The following is a 20,567-nucleotide window of genomic DNA, read 5'->3' on the forward strand; positions in this document are numbered from 1 at the left end:
TGTCACTCTTTGCCCCAGGCTCAGTCTTTGGCTCTGTTTCTCTCACTCTGGTAGCATGGCTAGGGTCGCCGGTCAGGCTGAATTGTGGGAATGTATCCCTGCGAGTCCTTAGAGGTTACATCCCTTCATTCATAAGAGAACCTCGGAGTCATGTTTCTGTGGATGGACTCAAGTCAAGGTACAATACATATAAACGAAGAGCAGAAGAATTTCCTTTTCTCCCAGTAGCAGCGACTTCATTTGGCTCTATCTTAAAGTAACGTCTTGGCATTTATTCATTGTTGGTCTGAGCTAACTGCTGCAGTGAAGTCTACATTTCTAAACAAAGGTTATAGTGCCCTCATGTGGTTTTGTAGGCCATTACAACTCTGGCTATCAGAAGATCTTGCTTTGCATTTTGCAAATTAAGAAAGCAGAGGAAATAACATTTTATTTTTGTAGTTCCCTTTTTATATATTCTCACAAAAGAAAGCCACGTTTTAAGATTGTGTAGCTCCTTCTTTGTGAGTTCTGCTACTGGTGAGCTAATGAGAGCTCATGCTATGTTGTTCTTTTCAATGCTTGACATATGCAACAAAATTTAAAGTTTAAGTTTTAGTGAAACGTGTCCTGGTTTTGTACTGTACTGCAGGACATTTAATCACTTTAATGAAGAAATAAAGTTTTAATATGCAGCAACACTCCCAGCAATGATTAAGTAACTTGAAATTTGGTTGGGGAACTTTTTTTTCTTACGGCCTGGTCTTATTATTTCTTTGTGACATAACATGTATCTTTTAAATGTGATTTTTAGTTTATTGCATGTGGGAATACCACTTAAATCCTTGTGCGATGTGTAGCTGTATACCCTCTGGAGAAGTTTATGAGTATTATATGTCACTGAAGTGAGCATCTTATTCCCAGACAGAAGGTAAAAGGTGTTTAAAAAAAATCATTATTTATTATTATCCTTATATCTGGTTAATGAGAATCTCAAATATGGTGTGTCGATGTGGAATGTGCTTTATCGGGATAACATCCTAATCCCTAAACCTATATGACAGGTTTCTTAATAAAAACCCTATTAAATAGTAATGACTGAATGTCAGGTTAATACCGGAGGCTGACGACAGACATGCAATTTTAAGACCACAGACTGCTGTGCCTTTCACTATGAGGAAGCCAGAGGTAATTTATAAGCTGGCGTGTAGACTTAAGCACCTGCAGTCGATGATTGAATGATGGATGGAGGAATTTAAATAAATTTTTTTTTTAAAAAAAACAGCTGCAGAGGTCTTTGATTAACTAACCAATTATTCTGCTTGTTCGCTGATGGTAAGAAATATGACAGGCTGAGAATATTACCCTCCAGGCAACAGTGTTTAAGGCTAAGGGAGCCCCTGTTGGGTAATTGAGAAAGCATATTAATCTGTCGTGCCGACATTTCAGTGTCAAGATGTACGCAGGTGGTTTTCAAAAAGGCTCCCATGTCACATCAGTCATGGATAACGTCTGGTGCTTGCACCGACTGTACGTGTGCAAATGTGTGTGGCCCCTGACTTGAGTGTACACCGATCAGCCACAACATTAAAACCACTGACAGGAGAAGTGAATAACATCGACCATCTTGTGACAATAAACATTCTGCTGGGAAACTTTTGGACCTGGTATTCATTAGTGTTGATGTTACTTAGACATGTAGCACCCACCTAGACCAGACCAGGCACCCCCACCCCATAGAAATGACACCCCCAGCAGGATGCAGCCTGACACAGGACACACACAAAAACACATTAGGAACAATTTTTAAAAAAAAAACACGAAGAACAGCACAAACTGTTGACCTGGCCTCCAAATTCCCTAGATCCCAAACTGATCAAGTATCTGTGGGATGATCCACAGAGGCCCCTCCCATCAATCCATAGGACCATAATCATTCCTTGTTTGTACGTGCATCTGTAGCTCTACTCTGGTCCGCATATTACACATATTACAATGGTGTTCACGGCGTGTTTAAAATACTAATTCAGTATCATATACTATTTGTTGTGCCATTTAAAGGCACGATTTGAACAGAAGCAACATGTTTAACTTCAAAAAAAATTTCAAATCTTTAATTTCCTCTGCAATGCAAAGGAAAAACAAGCAGAAAGATTTTAGTTAATGCTATGATCTTTTATGGATATAAACAATATATGCACTTTTTAGTCCTTGCAAGACATGAACCCATTAAGACAGGGTGCACAAGGGAAAAACATTATAAAATGATATATGAATAAGATAAATAAAAATAAAAGAAAAAAAAAATTTGATTAAGATAAACTGACCAATAGAAGAAGGTATGAAGCATACATAGAAAAATATAATTCATTCACTCCAGGCCTAGCTGCCAAATGACACGTAGTCCTCTGAGAGAGAGCCTGTTTCTATAAATCATAAAGCTCTTGAAAACAAAATTACTCCTCCACCCAACATACACAGCACCTCCCACACACACTTCACTGTCATGCCTAGAACATATATGTTAATCCACAAGTTTGATCAAATGAATCTGACACGAAGGGCATAAACACGCAGCATTTCAAGCCCCATGTTCTGATATATTGATTTAATTATCAGTCAGATGTATAGTGCACACCATACATACACACCGCTTCTAATGCATCATAAATCCAGGGAGGGCGGGATACGAGCAAAAGTATCACGGCATGCATTAAGAGGGAAAGCAGTGAAATTGATTTTATGGATATCAGTGCGGCAGAAAAGATTGAATATAAAAGTGTCGGCTAACTTCATTTGCACGCCTCTGCTCGGAGACTCTGGGATGTTTCTCGGCGTCCTTTTTCTCCCCGGGATTCGCTTTGTGATGTGACATTTTCAAAAAGGTCAGAAACTGAACTTGTCTTCCTCCCCTCCTTCTTCCTTGGTGGGTGTTTAGACGTGTGTGGGTGTGTTCATGCACATCCTCGCTTCGTCGATAACCTGCTGTCTGTGACACAGCAGTGTAGGGTCTCCTGGAGGAGTCGTGGCCCGGCAGTCTGCTGCTGTTGAATTATTTTCCCATCTACTTCCAAGAGCCACATCTCGTTTTGTTCTTCTCTTGATATCTTGAGTTTATGACCTCTAGCACTCACCATCGTGAAGATGCAGGATACATATGGCATGAAGTGAGCTCTAAAAACGTTTGAGCCACTTAATGTTGGATTTAATATTAAGAAAAGGAGATTGTAGATTGTTTATTTAAAAAGTGACATTCTTCCACATTTAGCAAACACTACAGTACTGTCTTTCACACAGTTAGCTCATGCTATCAGCTAGTTTTGAGTTCCTTCATGTTACATATCCACAATTAGATATCTGAAGAGTTTCCTCCTCTAGTGTAACATCCGCCATTAAAGCAGTTCTTTTCAAAGGCCTCATTAGTGCCGGTCTCCCCAGGGTGGGGTTCTCAGGGGAGGATGTTTATGTTTGAGATAGTGTCAGTGCCGAGCCTGAAAAGATGAAGCATCTATAGCCTGATAGGAGAGTTTTTTTTTTAAATGTGAGTCTGAAGGCTTTGGCTCCATTAAAACATTTAATGGGATAATTATTGTACTTTGCAGTGCCAGTCTGTCTGCAGGTCATTCAGAGTATCACTTTGGCCCAGCTGTGAAGATACAGACATTCATACTCTGTAGAGCTTGTATTTGGCACCACTGTGTGGCATTAATGTCCTGGAAGAAGTCTCAACGAAAGGAAGTCATTAAATTTGGTACACAATTTATTTAAGGTTTGTGATCTTTCAACTTTTCGTCCAGCTCCATTACACCAACAAAAATGTAAACAATAGCATGTAGTGGTACAATACATCTTTGACTATGTGCTGTGAAGTTGTCGCAGAAACTAGCAGAAACACATTAGCTCCGTTTGAGCCTTTGGCCCGTTTGCTCAAACACCTTTTTTTTTTTATATAGGACTAGCTAATGGGAGCTCAAAATCTGATAGTGGCTCAAACTGCTGTCAGTTTAAAATATTAGGCTCTCTTAAACCCTGAAAGCTGCAGCTGCCCGGTTGCCAAAGCAAAAGTTTTCAGCAGGAAACAGATGGAGGCAGTTGAGAAGGATTTTTAGATTTTCCTTATTGAATTCCAGAAAAACATTCAGCGACCCCAAAAAAGCATTTCTCTGTGCAGGGCCTGGGAAATGCTTGCATTGACTGGGGAAGTATAGCTTAAGAGAAGGTTTGAGAAGATTTTTAGAGAAAAGTTTAAAGAAAAATGTCTCAGGCAACGTCCTTGGGAGATACTCTGAGATGCTCAGAAAACTCATTAATATCAAGGCAAAAGCATGACTGAGAAAACTTTTCAGTGCCACCTAGACTTTAGGATCATATTCTTTGTATTGGCAGCTGGTGGAAGCAGAACATTTTGAGGCCTGAACAGTGTGTTCAAACAGATTACAATTCCTTTCCCATGAAAGCCTGTGACAAGGTGCTGGAAAGGAAACTCTGGCTGACTGTCAGATGGATTTAAAAGTCTTGCCGGTTCTCTTGGCAGAAATATATCCACTGTTTTGCTCTCTCATAGTTGAAAGTGGGGTTGGAGCTTGCAAATCCTCACTTGACATGACTGATGTGGATTAGGGAAAGGTCGCTGACCAGGTCCTCCAAGGTATCTCCCAGGAGGTGTTGCGGGAGTTTGGGTTGTCAGTGCTGCAGACCCAAGCTGTTTAGAGATCCAGCATACTCTTAGTCCAAATAGCTGTGGTGTTGTCACAGATTTCTCTTTAGGGAAGAAGTTCCTGGAGATTGTTCAGTTCAGTGACATTAAGGTGGAACGTGCAGTAGGCCTTTGCACAACATGTTATTCCTTTGCGGGACTTTTTGATAGGTACGTGTCAGTGGTTGTTCAGGAATACTTTATCGTATCTAGCTGAGGGAAGAAAAACATAAATGATCCAGGCCCGATCCAGGAGTGAAACTTAAATCAGTAGATCAGGTCAAGAAAATGAAAAAGACTTGTTCGGCATCTTTGAAAATATGTTTACTCCTCGTCTTGCTCAAAGTTACATGAACACTGTGACTATTAAATGTGAGGCTACAGCTAGCAACAGCTAGGTTAGCATAAAGACCGGTCAGAGTGGGTTTTGCAGAGTGGGTCAGCACTGTGACTAAAAAAAACTCAAAAAACTATTAGAAAGAAAAATAATGGCTTAGTTCATTGAATTTGACAGTCTGTTTTCTACGTGATGCAGCTTGTGATTTATGGTTTTATTTGTTGTCAATATCTTCAGCTGCAGTCTGATCTTTGGTTACCCTTATATATTTCTCTTTAACAGCACAGGGTGCAGTGGCAGGAACCAAGCCCGTGGGAGCTCATACGGCGGCTCAACGATACAAGGGGAATGATGAGTCCATTTTTCATAAAGCCGAGATTGATCAAGTGCTAAATGGGAAAAGGCAGCGGCAATAAGAGCGCAACGTGTGGGATGAGCGGACGTGCGGCGTCGCCTGCTGCACTTTTTGTTTTATATTCTGCACGAGAGGTGTTTCGCTTAATGGCGCATCCTTCATTAGCTCCCGACAAAGCTGTCAGACACTGAGAAAGATGATAAACTAGCAGCTTGTGGAAGCAAATGGGTTTTTCTATCTGAGCTGTGAAGGACAACAAATACGAGTACACGAGGTGCTGAGAATAAAAACGCAACGAAAAAACACTTTTTCTTCTTGAGCTGTTGAAAAGTCAGCACATCCAACCATTTTGTGTTCATTCACTTACGCTTTAGGCCTTCTTCTTCTTCCTCCTCCCTTGTGTTTGTGCGTCATTATTCCTGTCTGTGAGAGTCTGCAGCAGCAGTGTGACCCTCCGGAGGAATGTCCAGGCCGAGCCATAGAGAAGAACAGGACAGGAAGCACAGATGCTTACATAAGAGCCTTATTGAGGGGGTCAGTATTTGACATGTCACATACCAATCCCCTCTATCAACCTCCCGCTCTGACCCCCATCCACAACCTCTGCCCTTACATGTATCATGTTGGCCAGTACTCATTCGTCCCTACACTGAAGGAGGTTAGTGCTCAACTGTTACAGTATGTCGCTCTGACGAGGACGCTTGAATTGAACGTCCAGACCACTGGTATGTAAACTGATTTCTCCCCAGATAAATATTTAGATGTTTCCCCACAAGTCCACAATCCCACAGGTAGTGTTAAATGTAATCACATTCCAGGGCTATATTCAAAAGGGGGCTGTTTGCGATTTAATGGAAGTCAGTGATGTGTGGTTCACCTATAAGTCTGGGCAAAAATAAAAGATTATTAAAGACCTCCCTTCCAGAGGGAGAAACCCCGGAGTCTCAGGGTTTCTTGGCCACCAGTAGCAGCAGCCTTGCCGACCCTGCACAGCAGTATTTATAGAGCACTGTGGATGAGTCATTTGGCCGAGTGCCCACTCCTCGTTCACCAGATTTACAGGTCCCCACTTTGGGGAGGGCTCCTTGATTTACGACGCACCCCACCTCCCTACACCACGAGCTCCCACCCCACCCGTCTCACTTCCTTCAGAGGAGAGCAGACACACCATCTTGCCTTCGGCTCGCCGTTTCACTCGCCACTCTCTGTCCTACATTTCTCCCGTGCGCGCCTCAGAAATATGCTTCCTCTGCTCTTTCAGCTCCTTTGACTAGAGGTACACTGCACGTAGGGGAAAGGGTTCCTGAGAGGCAGACAGATTAGCCTTAGCCTGACCTCACCGAAATGCTGCTGATCGGTGTGTCATATTGACCGGCCTTCGACTTTGAAAAATGAAGTTGTAGGCGAAAGAGTTATATGAGGTGGAGGAGAGGCGGAGGAAGGAGGGGGAGAGTAGGAAGTGCAGTGGAGTGTGTTTTAGCAGAAACAGAAGGAGATAAATCTATCTGTGGCACAGAACAAGAACAGATGAAGAAGTGGCACTTGGGGGCCGGCGGTCAGCAGCGAGAGCCTGGCTTTTGCTCCCTCAACCTTCAGCTGAGAAGGGGGCACGTCTTCGTCTGCACCCCATGGATCTTAACTCCAACCCAGGTGTGTCTCTTAGCAGAATGAATACTAACACGTTTGCATCTGGTTTGGGCTGCTACTTTCCAACGGCGGCGATATTATTAGACTTGCCACTGCTTATAGTTTCCATTGCAACCGAGGGGAACGAGTGGAAGGATTTCTCACACAGCTTTGCTCGCCTTGAGTCACAAAGTAATTTGCAGATGAGTCGCAAATTACTCAGTGTGTCATGTTGAGGATTTTACAGGATACGCTTCGTATAGCGCACGAGTAACGCAGCTGTTATTTTATACGAGAAGTTAACGATGCTTGCATTCCTAATTTTCCTGCCTTTGCCAAAACTTCCTTTCCACTTGTCCGCTGCACTGACATCTGCGGATACGCTTTGTGACTAATACTGTAACAATTTCCGACACAATCATTCACTTCATGTGCAAAAAGATCAATAGCAATGTTTTGCAAAAGCTTTTTGTGGAAGGAATGACATTTTTCATTAATGACATCAGCGTTTCTCTAGAGATGACAGTGTCAGCTTGATGACTTATTGGTCATTGGGTTCAGATGTTTGATCAAGGATGTCTCAGCCACTATTAGATTGAGTGAAATGAAGTTTGCATGGTCCCCAGAGGATGAATTCTATTGACTTTGTGATCTGCCACTGTGAGCATTCACATTTGTGGTTTTGGGTGAGATGTGTCAGCAGCTATGGGATGGAGGTCTATGAAACTCGTGTCTCCCTCGGGGTGAACTGTAATGACTTTGGTGATGCTCAGACTTTTGACCAAGAGTTATCATCAATTAAGCTTAAAGGGGAATTACTGTTTTTTGTTTTTTTTTACAACCTGGACCTTATTTCTGGCATAAAATACGATCGTTTACTCACCCATATAACTTTGGTATCATTTGGAGTTGTTCAGAAGATATTTAGATCCAGTGGAGCACCATGTATATCCATATAGTGGGAGTGACTGGGGCACTGAAACGCAGCTTCTAAATAATGCATTATCTGCCGCGAAATTCGTTCATTTCACCAATATTTTGTTATGATACACTAGTGCTGTTTCCCGTTGAGTCCGGAGTTACCTGTTATCATCATCCGGGGTCTGTAGATTGACCTGCTACCTCTGACCTGGATGATGTCATCTCTGGTCGGCTCGTTTACCTGTAATTCGCTACTTTCTGAGGTCGTGGACGACGACTTTGTTTATGACTTTGTTTATAACAAGTAACTCCGGACTCAACGGGGAATAGCACTAGTGTATCATAACAAAATATTGGTGAAATGAACGAGTTTCGCGGCAGATAATACGTTATTTAGAGGCTGCGTTTTGGTGCCCCAGTCACTTACACTATATGGATATAAGCGGCGCTCTTCTTGATCTAAACGTCTTCCGAACAACTACAAATGACACCAAAGTTATGTGGGTAAGTAAACGATCGTATTTTATGCCAGAAATAAGGTCGAAGTTGTAAAAAACGGTAATTCCCTACTAATAACTTTATTTTTTACATTACCACCATAAGGTAATTGGAAATTGTGCTCGGAGCTGATTGGAACTTAGCAAGCATCCAGCTGCATGTTAGCATGCTAGCATTTAGCTCGGAATGCAGTCACGCTAGAGACACTAGCATGGTTATGCAGTCTTGTTCATACACTATAGGTCTACAGGTTCTGGAGATTTACTGGTGCAACTTGTGATAACAGACACAGAATGAGTTTAATTTCGCCTCATTGTTGCCAGACAGGATCTCATTAGAACACAACACATCATCAATTTCTTTTTGTGTTTCTCTTTGTGTTTGACGCAACAAATGACTGAATGTATTTATGTCAACCTCAAGAAAGGAAAAGTTAAACTACTTCTTCTTACAATCATGGTTTTGTCTAGTCCTGCTAAGTGTACATTACAATCCAACACTCTTAAAATACATCAGCTAGCCTGACCACATGCCTCCAAACATTATATGTAATTTGAATGTCATCCAGGTTGTGTGCAAAGGACATGAAGCTCTCAAAAAAAAAAAAAAGTCTTGCCAGAGGAAAAAAAATCACCTTTACTAAAAGAGCATTCCCATAGCTGGTTCAGATTTCACTCTGCTGGCTGCTCGAGGCAGATAACAGAACAGACTCCTGAATTCATAGCTCCCAGCCGGTGTGTAAATCCATCCCAGTAAAGATGTTCCCGTGCGAAAAAAGCTAAAGCAACAGATGAGAGAGGAAGCCTGCAGAAGAAATACTGTGTCACGAAGACATTTTGGAGCAGGAAGGGAAGAGTGTAGGAGGAAAGAAATGTGTGAATGAATGTGTAAGAAGGAAAAGAAAAAGAAAAGATTTACCGATAATTTAGTAGCTGTCATAATCTCGGAGCAAATTTGCTTAACTCTAACGTTGTTAAAGCTTCACTTTAGCTGAAACATTTTCAACTAGGTCACTTTTTGAATGTATTTGATTGCTGGCTAAAGCCAGTCTGTGTATGTGGTGATAAGAAGCAGACCAGAACTTGGAAAGTGAGAGCTGAAGAGTGAATTTTTCTCAGATGAAGTCCACACTGATTAGAGTGCAGGGCAGAAAGCAATTACTTTACAAGCCAAGAAACCTGAAAGACAAGATAATAATTCTGCATACTGTGAAGTTACGAAGGCATGCTACTGTATGACATTTATGTCTTCATCGTAAGGAGGTGCATACAAGCTGTCAGCTCTGGACGATGAGCTTTTAGGAAAACCTCATAGTTGAGTGCAGTGTTGAAATCATCATCTTGTTCATTCACTGTTTAAATGTCTTCCAGGCAATTTGGAGACATCACCTGGGGTTTTGTTTTTTATTTAACCAGATTAGGAACCTCTTTTTCAACAGAGTTACAAAATTACACAGTTAAAGCACAGACAAAAGACAAATAAAAGGGAAATATATATATATATTTTGATGACTGAGATAAAAAAAAATGTGCAGAGATAAGAGGGAGAAGACGAGACGGGACGGGACGAGACGAGTCCAAATATAGGCCGCTTCTTTTTTGGTGACTTATAAATTCTGACAATCCAGACAGATTAACACAACATGCATGCGCGTTAACTCAGCAGCAGTTCCAATAAAAGTTGCATTTCAGCTTAGCTCAGGCTCGGACCAGAAGAACCGAGGGAAAACGGCATCAGCAAAAGTCCGGCGGCGCTTACTCAAACACACACACACACACACTGAGCGAACCTCATCATCAGCATTTCTCTGTCTCCCCACTTAGATCACCACCAATCTTTTCTCTTTCACCCAGCTTCCCTCCCCACTGCAGCTCTCTCAGGGGTGGGGGGGGGGGCATTGCCCGGCAGCGCTTTGGCCGGATTTGTCAGAGAAAACAACGAGGAGCGGTAGCACACACAGCACTGCTGCAGTGGCCAAAAATCAAGTTAAAGCTGGATTGGGCGTCGACTGCTGTACAGATGCTTCTCCTTTGGAAGCACGTCTCCTATTTTTGGAACAAAAGCTGTCTTATTAATCCTCATGGTTCATGTTCCACTTCATCAGTCACCAAAGAGAAATATGTAGTGGTGACTCATGGGGGGGGGATGATTGATGCATATCAGATTTATCCCTACTTCTTATCAAAATAACGACAGGTCAGTGACAGGCCGTTCAATCTCCTAAAGCAATCTAGCAAATGAAAACACTGATTAATGCCTGTGACCATGTGAATTCATTTTACAGTGGTCTGACTTCAGGTGGATGGAAATTGTGGATTTTGTAGCGCTGGAGCTCACACGCCTGAGCTAACATCTGGTTTTGGAATCGCGGAGCCTCTTTTGTTGGCAGCTTTCTTCGGTCCTCGTAGGGGAAGTCAGCACTGCTGCTCTGCCTCCATTAGTCAAAATAAAGTACAAGTCGGGTTACTACAGCCCCCCTCTGTCTGAAAGGTTCAAAGGGCTTTCCCAAAGGCTAGGATGACCCAACCCGACAATTTTGACTGCAGGGAGTGCAGGTGTGCATCCACCCTGAAGCCCTCATTGGTGCTGAAAGGTGATATTAGAGGGTATTACTGAGTGGTGCAACAGGTACTTTGTCAAGTCAACCCCTTGTTTCATTCTCTGTAGTGGATAAAGGAAGGTGCACTTACTTGAAATACCAGGAAGTTTGTCTTTGTGTGTTTCCTTCAACATTATTGCTACTGTCTTTTTGCAATCAGGTACATTGTAATATCTAAAACATGTTGTCCTGCATTCTCATAATTCACTTCATTCAAACCCTTGTGTGGGCGTGAAGCTAAGCAACATCCTGCGAGTAAATCTGAATAATTTTAAAAGATGCCGAACGGACGTCTTGGGATATCATTTGTTTGGGATCGCAGAGTGAGCGGCAACGAGTTCCTGGCGTGCAATCCATACGGACGCGGCCGCTTGTGCACGACACACTCGCTGAATTGGTGATCTGTCATCGTGAGAAACGTTTACACAACCGCGAGAATGCGCACATGTTTCATGCTGACACACTGAATGCGTACACGCATAGCACGGATACTCATCTTGTCAACCCCCGACACAGAGCGTAACTGTTTGCTTGAAGCGTTGCGGGACGATGCACACAAAGCTTAAATTCTCCGGTGATCATGCGAGGATAAAGGTGTGTTAAAAGTGGTGTCAGGTTGAGTCTCTGGGCTGCAGCTTTCCAGAAGCTTCCTCTCGTATCAGTGTGCTTGCACCGCTAATGCAGCGTTTCAGCCTCCCGGCATTGCGTGCAAGTGTTCAAGTGACAACAGCTGCCAGCCCTCACCAAAACTCAACACTCCTAACATTTTAATGTTATATTAATCCCCCAGTCAGTAGTCGCTGAAGTCGTCACAGCTCTTAAAGGTTCACTTGTAAGGATTTTGGTATTTTAGCAAACCTCAAAGTGTCGTCTCGCATGGCCTAAAGATGTTTGGAGCATTAATCTCCCCCAGTTTACTGCTCGTTGCCACAGACATAAATATGCTTCACAGAATGATTGTGGTTTCTTGGCGATGGCTGAGAGCATTTGTAAATACAATTTGGGATTCATGTGTCGTTTTTGACTTTAATCATTTAAAAACCAAGACACATGCTGAGGGATGATTCTGGTCTTTCCACATGTGTTTGCACATATGCTACAAATCACTTTGCAGCAAAACACAATTTATTTCAGCTTGTTTGAGTCACATTTCCTTCCCATTTCAGTGAATTGTTAACAGCAACTTTAGGAAATTTGAAAATGGTGTCGAATACAACATACACGATCAGGCATAACATTATGACCACCTTCCTAATGTTGCGTATGCCTCCAAAACAGTTCTGACTCACCAAAGAAAGAACATGGACCTTCTGAGGGTGTCCTGTGCTGTCTGACGATCGCTCTTGTTCCAGTGCATCCCACAGATACTTGACCGGTTTGGGATCTAGAGAATTTGGAGGCCAGGTCAACACCTTGTGCTGTTTTTCAGGTTTTTTGAGTTGTTCCTAAACCGTTTTTGTGTGTGTGCCTGTGTCAGGCTGCATCCTGCTGGGGATGGCTGCTGCCATCAAATAGTGTCATTGCTATGGGGTGGGGGTGCCTGGTCTGGTCTAGGTGGGTGGTTCTTGTCTAAGTAACATCCACACGAATGAATGCCAGGTCCAGAAGTTTAGCAGCAGAACGTTGTATTGTCAAAAGATGGTCATTGTTATTCACTTCACCTGTCAGTGGTCGCAATGTTATGTCTCATCGGTGTATAGTTCTCATGGTTAAACTGACGTATAGTATCGCAGAAAACTTGGAAAAAGACAAGTATATAAGTTTGTATTATAGCTACCGTGCAAATGTAGTCAACTGCTAAAATGCCGCAGCCGACTGTACAAGTCACTTTATGACTTTTGTGCTGAATTATGTTCCAAGCTGTGTGCTTTAAGTCTTCTCTGAGCCGTGTTTCCTTTTTCTAAAGCTGAAATTGATTCCCCTTACATAATGGTATATTTACAGCAGCCTTGGCAGTACACACAGACATAGCTCTTTATTTAGTTGGCATGAAATCAGAAGAGAGACACTTGGCTCTCTGACAGCCCTCTGACCTCCCTGAACGGGTGCACCCGTTGCTTCCCTTCTCGTCCTCATCACCGCTCATTAAAACCCTGCTCACTCATACTACTCAACAGCTGCGCTGGGCTGGTGAGCCCTTTTCATAAAGCAGGAGAACAGAGGAATACAGATTTTGTCAAAATATAGATAAAAGTTAATTACCACTGTTGCGGACTTCCTGAATGGTTAATCTTGTGTGTATGAAGGTAGTCAAGATATCACGTTATCCTTTCTGCACCCGGTAATACAAAGGATTTAGAGTTAATGTGGCAATTTTTCTCCATTTTTTCGGTGCCACGATTACCTGCCTCCCTATGGGCACCTGTAGAGGAACAGAGGATCCAAACAATCCCCGTCCCCTTTGACCTCCCCACTCCTATTCACTACGTTACTCATTCAGCATCAGATGGTAATGGATAGCCACAGTAACTCTATGGAGTCTGTGTTCCCCGCCAGACAATGTCTTCAGGGACTCAGGTGGAGGCTAATGTTGTGGTGCATGTCTTGAGATTATGTGTATTGACAGCCGAGGACCACCTTGACACCAGGAAGAGAATGAGCCATCGATACCCTGCTGGGGGTCAGGGGAAACGGGACACCCATTACATAGATACATGGGAACATATTCAGAGGGAGGAGCTTCAGCCTAAGAGGCTATATGCATTGGTTTTGCATCTCTAGAGGTTATACACAGATCAGGCATAACATTATGACCACCGACAGAAGAAGTAAATAACATTGACCATCTTGTGACAATTCAGTGTTGTGCTGGGGAACTTTTGGACCTGGCATTCATGTGGATGCTACTTAGACATGTACCACCCACCTAGACCAGACCAGGTACCCCCACCCCATAGCAATGACACTCCTTGATGGCAGAACCAGAAGGATTCAGCCCGACACAGACACACACACAAAAACAGTTTAGGAACAACTAAAAAAGAAAACATGAAGAACAGCACAAGGTGTTGACCTCGCCTCCGAATTCACTAGATCCCAAACTGATCAAGTATCTGTGGGATGATCCACAGAGGCCCCTCCCCTCCACCCATAGGCCCCAAAGTCTTAAAAGATTAACAAATTCAATCAGTAAACTTTCTTAAACTCCAATTATTTACCCTTTTGCATGGTTGTCATTCATTTCACTACATTAGTTTTACTTGTAAAAGTCTGAATCCTTAAATAAATTAAGATAAATTATTGCATCTACTGATACAAAGCAGAAGTTGTCAATAAAACAAAATATTATAATGCGACTCACAAAATGCAAACTCATGCGCGCACTCTCGGTGTTGTCATATTAAGGTTGATTGTGATTCCACAATAAAAAGGTCAGTATGATGTCATCATTAACAGCTGAAGATGCGAACAAAGCACCGCAGCATGAATGGGAGATCCCATGTTTGCTCATGGGGTTGTGCCCTGTGTCAATCCGGGGGCCTTTTCAAACCAGAGCCTTCAGAGAGATCTACCTATTGTTCCCATTACAGTGTTGTAGAGTGCATGTGTGTGAGCGTATGTGGACTCACCAACCCCCTCTTCAAACCTCACCTCCCTCCCCTCCTTCCCCTTTCTCTTTCACACCCTCTCAGCTGTGCTCACTCACTCATTCTGAGTCAGGCCAAAAGCTAGCGGAGCCGCTCCTCCACTCAGGAACTCCTGTCCCCACGTTAACCCAGGCAGCCGGGACTCTGTAACCCACTCAGGAAGCCTCCTTTCTACGGCAGGAGTTTGAACGAGGCATGGAGGTAGTTCATCAGGCGATTCATAGTTTACCACAGTATGGATTATCTGAGTTAGTGTCCTCACATCAAGGTAACGATAATCAATGCGTTATTTGACTATTTTGAGCCTTTTGAAAGCTTTATACGCATGTCTCTCTACAAAATAATTGATGTTTCTCTCTGAAGTACGAGTGGCTTTGTTGTAACAGCTGCACTTTGCAAAGGGATTAGTTCATCTGGAGGTAGTAATGAGTGAAATATAGACTCTGTAAGGCTGCCATCATTTGTAAACAAAAGATGTAAAAGAACATGTTGGTGGCTTTTGTTTCCTCTCTTATCACATATGAATGGACAGACGCTGCGCTGTGTGGCGTGGCCAGACGCTCGGTGGCTGACTTCCTGTTATGTTGGAGGTATTTATGATGCGTGGACTTCTGAGAAGACTATCATTAGACACATTATTGAATCTCAACTTGCCCCTGCTTGCATTGCAAACAAGAGGTCTCCTGCAGACAAGAGAGAACAGACACTGGTGTGTTCATTTATTCTGTGTGTGTGTGTGTGTGTGTGTGTGTGTGTGTGTGTGTGCGTGTAGACATGCTCACTGGGAGAACTATGACACATATTTTTGCCATCTAAAGCTGAACAAGGTAGTTACAGTGTAGTTCATTGTTTTCTGGGTCGCCAGCAGCTGCTTCCTCTACTTGGCAAGCAGCACAATCAAAGTCTGGAAGAACTTAACAGTTTCACAACAAGTCTTCAATAAAATGTATTCCCCCTCGGTGTGTACTGAATATTTAAGGTCATTTTTAACCCTTGAACAGCTGATGCCGTTCGAAATTCAAGCTAACCATGTCTGGGGTTGAACCCTTCATACGTTAAATACCTTGATACACCGTTTAACTCCTTTGAAAGCACGGGAACATACCTTTAACCCCTCCTCAAAGGGATATTTCAACATTTTGGGAAATAGAAATATTCTATTTTGCAACATGCTAATCATCTTTCCATTAAATATGGAGTTGCAACCAGCAGATGCCATGTTTGGCTTAGCACAAAGATGGGGAAAGAGGAAAGAGGTACCAATAAACTCAGTTTTATTCCGTTTTATTATTCTATGACAACAGTTTTAGTTTTAACTGATGGACAATTTCCTAACCAAGCTGCATGCTAAGCTAAGCTAACTGTCTAACGGTTGTATTTTTAGCTCACAAATATGATGCCAGAGGAACAAAAAGACAACAAATTTATGTTCATATGTACGTGCATTTTAAATCTTCTCATAGTGCTACCGTGTGGGAGCAGGTGGTCTAGGTGGCAAGAACTCCTACTGCAGTTCATCTACACCAAATTCTCTGTACGTGCCGTAGAGTGGATGCACTCTGTGTGGTTTTACAGGGCTCCCTACAGAGGTACCGGTCAGACTGAAGTGTACCAGGGCTCCAGGTATTTGTGGGCAATTACAGCACAGTGGGATCCTTTGTTGTCTCCCACCTGTTTTGAGCCATTAGTCAAAGACTAAGTCTGCAGCTGGGTTTGGTCGCTTATTAAAGCCGGCGGTCACAACTGGAATGAACAGTTGGTGGCGGTTTGCACTTACGCCAACTTAGACAGCAATTATGACATGACGTAGACAGAGAGCGCGACTACACGTTCCGGAAAAGGTGAAATAATTCAGTATGAAGCCAGATGTGAACAAGTTGAACGCATGCAGTTACATTTAGTAATGTCTTTCCTGTGTTTTGTGCAGTTTCAAGGTTGACTGTACTATTCCTCTAGTTTGGTTATGCTAGCAAATAACTCAGTCCAAAATTTCTGTATGAAAGGAAAGCTGATATAAACTAAGTTGTCATTCTAGTAGGTGCTCCGCTGCAGAGAGTATTGTCAAAAGAATAACAGTTGAAACCTCTCATAATGAAGTCCCAGTGTGAATAGGGAATCTTAATCTCTGCGCCTTTTATTGCGAGCTGTCTTCTCAAGAACAAGTCTGCATGCCTCTGTAAAGCCGATTATTCACCACCGAGTTTTTAAAAACTTTGGAGCAGTGTGCCGGAGCGCGGCGAATCAGGGGAATTGTGACAGCTGTCACGGTTGTCTCTTCAGGTACAGTCGCTCCTATACGTGAAGATCTTCGACTGTCTCTGCCGCCGAACTCCTGCTGGGATTGATCTCATTTATAAAGTGATGATTGAGAGTTTTTTTTAAGACGCAGTGGCAGTCGCTGCACAAGCAGTCTGAGAGTTGTATGGACGAGAATATTACTCGCAGGCAGCTTAACTACAGCCATTAAAGAATCAGTCAAAAAGGAGCCTGGGGTCGCTTTAGTCCAAGGACAGATATGGAGAATTTACCCACAGGCAAGAAGACGATATTTGAGCTAAAAGTTCTTATCTTGCTGTTGTTAATGATTCTTTAAAATCTTTACGGCTGTGAAAGTTGTAGGCTTTCGTTTTCTCAGATTATCTCAGTCAAATCAGCGATTGACCTTTTACACGTCAAGTGACAATGCAGACTTATCACTGTGCTGTGTGCTTGTGAAAGGGCCAAACAGGATTCTTCAAACACTTAGCACGTGCGCCCTAAATAGTTAAAATTGTCAGTGTGCTAAGTGAGCGTAACATCCCTCCCATCTTTTAAAAGAAAAAAAAAACAAGAGGCCAACTCGGTCACTGTGGAAGAAAACTGAGCATCAACAGGAAATGTCAGGAGGAACAGAAGTGTGCTGTAATGCCCGTGGTATGCTGTATAATCCTGTTGCACGCTTGTTTAACAGCTTCACAACCAACAGGAAATACTGTCTGTCCATGCACGTAATGGACAGGCTGATTGATTTTAAACGCGGACAATGGAAGTCACAGGGACGCCGTGGAATTACAGTTACTTTGCATGACAACGAATGCAAACAAAGCTGACGGGGTGGAGATGTTTGTGATTGAGAATCTCTAGCGGGACAAACTGTGGCCACTGTGAGTAACTGTGAGAAATGACAGATTCACATCAGTAGTTAGGAGTCATTAGTTGTTCTGTTTGCGTAACATGACACCTTGAACAAATGTGTAACTGCACACAGGCAGCTCACAGAAAGCATCCCAAGAATTCTACTGAAATGTGTGGTGATTTCTCAATGATGAAACAAATGGAATAATTCTCAGCAGATCTGAACAAATACTGGAAATTTCCACCGCACAGCATCATAAATCACTGCATAAATCACGCTGCACCTGCTGTGACTCGATGGTTCTGAGCTGTCATTTGTGGCTTAAGAGGCCAAACACTTCCCTGATTGAGATTAAGATTGCATCTGTTTCTTTCAAGCATCAGAAAATCCAGCAATATGTCACTGTCGTAATTATTTTTTCAAGTAGCAATTGCCCCGCTGTGTGTAATGTGGTAATACTGATGACTTCTTCTGGTCTCATTTGTTAGTCATCTCTGAATTTGTATCGGTTTGGATTTAGGTTTACTCTTTCAGTGGTGTCATTTTTGTTTGTACGACTTAAGTGGTTCCCTGTTGTTTTGTTCTTTGTCCTCATTTAATTTTGCATGACCCTCGACATTGTTTTGAAGAATCATTGCGCATATCCTAGATTTTAGTCTCGTGTGTTGAGACGCTGTTGTTGGATGTTGTCAACCGAGATCATGGCAAGACCTAAAAAAGGTTGAAGCTCAATGTGGGCAGCTAAGGCCATCACCATCCTGGCATATGCTAATTCCGGGCTAATTCAAAAATTTGTAAACAGGTGGGGCCTGAGTGGAGCTGAGGTGGGTCACTCAACGCAGCCGCGCCCTAACTTTTATATAACTGTACAGTTGTGAGTTTAGAGGCCAAAACTGTTTTATCAAGCCATATAGTACTATGTCTACGGGGATTGACTCGCTTATGGGGGCCTCTAGTGGCCGATTGAGGAACTGCAGTTTGTGGCTTAATAGCATTTACTTAGTTCATAGTTCATAACGCATTGACTGTAGGTTTGAAATGACATGCTGCATACTGCCGTTGACTAGGCCAGGTATCTGATATCCTCTTTTTGGTTGGTAGCTGGCCAGCTGGCTGCTAGTCTTTTGTTTTCAGTTGGATGGGGCCTCTAAATGTGTTTTGCCTGGGATCTTGGCCAAAGGGATTGTAACATCGTATTTGAAACGAAAATGTTGGCAGGTGGGGCAACTACTAAAGAATATCGCCTGTAACCAAAGCTTAATTAATATCTGGCTTGTTCTACAATGTCCCAGAGCTCCACTAAAAAAAAAATATATATATATATATATATATATATATATAGAAAAACATTGATGACACCTTTATGTACTTCATTGACCATATGCAGTTGTGCAACAGAAGTGTATTAATCCACAGCTGAAAATAGCAAATGCACAGGTTTCTGCAGTTTGAGTGACTTTTATCAAAAACCTCAAGACACATTTCTGCATTAAAACAACAAAAAAACAACAACAATGAAACCACGTATTTGAGAGCCATTTCCAAAGACAACTGTAGCAAACACTAACACTAAATAAGCTTAGTGTTAAAGTTGAGGGGGCCTCATTTGGGTCGGACCCCAGAAAAAGCTTCGCACGGCCCTGGTGGTGCCTGTCTCACACGGTCTGACACACTAGATACACTAACACATCGATGTGTTCTCTTACTCTCCCTCCCTTTGAATTAAGTGCATTGGGGTTTTTTTTTTTATCATCAGCCTCTGAGTCGAGGTTGTTGCGCAGAGGAGGGGTGAATTAAAAGCGGAGCTCAGAAAACAAAGTGTTTTTGGAGCGTCGGAGCTTCTACACCGGCTGAGGAAACACTCCCATGTGCGAGCACAAGTGAGCTGCAGATTTACCGGTCGGTGCGTCGTTTCTTTACTGTTTACTTGCCGAATGATATGTTATGACTGAAACTCTGCCGTGCATGCTGCTGGTATATGAACTGATGGAGGTAATTGTTTGCCACTGAGAGCTGACGCTGCGCCTCGTTGTTTGTGTTTTAATCACGAATAATAGTTGAATGGAGTTTAATGCAGATGTGCGCACATACATTAATGATGTCTCCAAGGCTAAAAGATAGGGGGGCGTGATAAAGTTAATGAAATGTCTCTCCTACGCGAGGTGTAATTAATTAATAGGAGCTCTGGGGACAATCAATAGCGGGTGGTGACTAATGACTGGATTAGGAGCAGGGAGCTGCAGACTACCGTTAAAAAATAGACCCGCTTCCTGGATGCAGATCAAGATATGGATCCACGCTTATAGTGTTTTTAATGTTGGATCTGCTTTGCAAGCTTGCATCAGACCCTTTCACTATGAGTCTGCCCAGTGGATGATGCACAAATACACAGATGTAGTGCTGCAATGATATTTTGAAACCATACGCTTCCAAAAAAGCACACCTGAACCTCCTGAAATACCTGTTGGGTAAGAGGATGTTGTTCAGATTAACTTTGTGGCATCCTGTTTTTGCACAATGGATGCCCTCCCCACCAGTCATTTAGATCCGAAGAAGCCAACTTGAATGATGAAATGTCTTCTAGAAAACAAAAACAAGTCCTGTAGACTTTTTTTTGGATATACTTTTACCTGGGTGACTAATATCGTGTGTCATTTTTCCTGAACATAGCTGCTTTGTGTTACAAAATAATGGAGCAGACTACGTTTGGTTAGTTTATGGATACCACAGATATAGAAAAATATGTCCTGCAACTAATTATTATGCAAATTTCCTCAATTAAATATGTATTAAGTCAAAATAATTTCAAAATAAGTTGCTGAAAAACTACCTGTTGCAATCTCTTAGTATCCAA

This window comes from Chelon labrosus, assembly GCF_963514085.1.
Source record: "Chelon labrosus genome assembly, chromosome: 22".
Lineage (NCBI taxonomy): Eukaryota > Metazoa > Chordata > Actinopteri > Mugiliformes > Mugilidae > Chelon > Chelon labrosus.